This window comes from Papio anubis, chromosome 16, assembly GCF_008728515.1.
Source record: "Papio anubis isolate 15944 chromosome 16, Panubis1.0, whole genome shotgun sequence".
Classification (NCBI taxonomy): Eukaryota; Metazoa; Chordata; class Mammalia; order Primates; family Cercopithecidae; genus Papio; species Papio anubis.
In genome coordinates, this window is record NC_044991.1 from 40,307,303 (window position 1) to 40,310,234 (window position 2,932).

General features: G+C 40.9%; 1 pseudogene across 1 annotated transcript; it reads right to left on the reverse strand.

Annotated features, from left to right (window-relative positions):
- Nucleotides 1–667: 667 nt before the first annotated feature.
- LOC101022004 lies at nt 668–2,490 on the reverse strand (annotated as a pseudogene). Its single transcript, XR_161782.4, has one exon. The product of XR_161782.4 is annotated as a thioredoxin-like protein 1 pseudogene (transcript).
- Nucleotides 2,491–2,932: the final 442 nt, after the last annotated feature.

Here is a 2,932-nt window from a genome sequence, read left to right on the forward strand (position 1 = left end):
TAATAATAATAATACTTTTTCTTACTTTCCTGGTTTAGAAATCCAACATTACCAGCCTGAAACCACAGCCTCTCTTTGTCTTTCCTTGGGATTTTTGTTGATTTTTTTTTTTTTTTTTGAGAGAGTAATAAGGATTCTTATTGTCAGAACAAGAGATCATAGTAGAAGACACAATTAAATTAATTTTCTGATAATTTTAGACTCCAGGGCCTCTCTACGGAAAGTTCAGCTTCTTATTCAGAGAAGATACTATCCAAAACAAAAAACAGGTATTTGAGACAGTGTTCAAGACAATGACTGAACTTATACATGGTAAGGAGAAATAAAAAGGTAGTTTCAGCTGGGCATGGTGACTCACGCCTGTAATCCCAGTACTTTGGGAGACTGAGGCGGGCAGATCACTTGAGCTCAGGAGTTTGAGACTAGCCTGGCCAATATGGTGAAACTCCATCTCTACCAAAAATACAAAAATTAGCTGGGTGTGGTGGCGTGTACCTATAGTCCCAGCTATTTGGGAGGCTGAAGCAGGAGAAACGCTTGAACCCAGGAGACAGAGGTTGCAGTGAGCCAAGATGGCACCACTGCACTCCAGCCTAGGCAACAGAATGAGACTCCATCTCAAAAAAATAAATAAATAAATAAAATAAAAAGGCTGTTTCCCTATTTCCTTTAGTGTGTGTGTTTTGCATAAAGGGATGAGGCTCATTTTGGTGAAAAATGCTTTCATACAGAAAATTTTGAATTCTTTTGCCTCCCCCATTGCAGAAGTTTCAGGCCCTGAACTGATCAAGGAAACCAAAATAAGGTAACACTGGTTTCACATGAACCTCAAGACTATAATCTAACAGTACCTACCAACTTTAAAAAAAGTTTAAAGTCCATTTACCTATTCCAAATCAGTAGACTAAATTTTCTCTTTTTAGGAAGTTTTTAACCAAATTGGAATTAACTTAATCTCACTTTAAAGTGAAAGAAAGGCTTTGCAAGACTGACTAGTGTTTGTTCTGTGCCTCCCCCAGGACTGGCCTAACAGGTACCACATGAAGAACTGGCTGCAGAACAGTAATCCATTAGATCTACCAAAAGGAACGGGACATAAGGTTCAACCTAGAAAGAGGGGTTGCTGTCAAGTCTGACTCTTCCCAGACAACCCAGGTCCCAAACAGATCTAACTGAGAAGGCTGGAGCACAGCATCAGCAGTCAACATGGCCAGAGTCATCTCAAAGAGTCAGTGAGCTTTGTTGAATTTATTTATTTATTTATTTATTTTTTAATCTTGGCAAAAGTAGTGACTTTAATTTACAATTGCATGTGTCAAGATTACAATGGAAACACTAGTGATACCATCTGAACAAAAGCAATGATTTATTGGTCATGGCAATGAATGAAACATTGACAGTCTCTGGCGAGAATCAAGCAATTATCCAGGAGCTGTAGATCTGATTGCAATATGGTTGTCCAGTGTCTTTTGCACGTTAGTGGCTTTCTCCTTTTTGCCAACTACTCGTTTGAAGTCATTCATATTTGTTGTCTGGACTGCAGTACCAATAAAAGTAAAATATGAAATTCTTGTTGTTTCCTCTTCACCTTGATTCGACTGAACAAATATAGTTACACTGTTAGCATTCTGAAACTTAACATAAGGAAGTGGAACAATGCCATCTTCTTTAATATCATCCTCTGTCAGTTTCAGAGCTTGAGTTGGTTCACTTCTTTCTGCCTCTTCAAAATCCATAGATCGGGGTAGGTTGATAAAAATTTTTACATATTTAGGGCCCTGACCATTATCTGGTCCTTGAAATTTCATGGAATAAAGCTTAACAGGTTGATTGAATGCCACAGTAGTAAGTAGCTGTTCATCACAGTCAGATTCCAAGAAGGTCGTGTCTTCCTAAACAGTTGTCAAATCCATGCTCATCACTTTCATTAAGACATTCACAACCAGCTTTGTTAATAAAAGGCATGAAATCCATATAGCCTTTTGGAATATCTGTGTCTTCACTGCTTCCAGGGTCATTTTCTAAGTGCTGCTTGATTTTTTTCTTCCAATCCCACAGCATCTGCTCCTTGATATTGATCAATTCTCACTTTGTTTCGAAAAAACAAAAATGTAGGTGTTACTGATATATTGTTGCAGCTGTTCCCTGACATTGACGTACATCGACTTCCAAGAAAACAGCCTGTGGATATTTATTACTCAAAAAACTGAATGCTGGGGCAATCCTCAAACATGGCCCGCACCCTCTCATGGTGAACCTGACCACGGCGAGTCTGGAGCCCGCGCCACTCAGCTCTGGCTGGTAATCCGGGTCGCTCCCGACGGGCTTCACCCCCACCATCCTCACAGAGAGCCCGGCAGGGTGGCCGCGACGCCACTGGCTTCCAAACTGAAGGAGAAGATGATCTGGGAGAGGAAGCAGAGACGCTCAGGAAGGCCGAGGCCTGGACAGAAGAGGTGGCGACCGCCGCGTCTTCTCCCGGGACTCTCAGTGCCGAGTCATGCCAGGGGGCGGAGCGGCCCAGGGGGCGGGGAGGGATCGTTGAATTTATTTTTAATTTTTTTTTTTTTTAGTAGAGACAGGGTTTTGCCATGTTGGTGAACTCTTGGCCTCAAGTAATCCGCCCACCTTTACCTCCCAAAGTGCTGGGATTACATGCGTGAGTCACCGCGTCTGGCCATTTTGTTGAATTTTTTTATTGACATATGATAGTTGTATATATTTTGGGGGTACCTGTGATATTTTGATAGATGTATACAATGTGTGATGATCAAATCAGGGTAATTAGGAAATTCATCACCTCAAACATTTATCTTTTCTTTGTGTGGGGACACTCCTTGTGTATACCTTTCCTCTCCCCCGGTAGTCACTACTATCCTGACTTTTGTTATTAGTCATTTTCTTACTGTAACTAATGATTATTTAAATTATT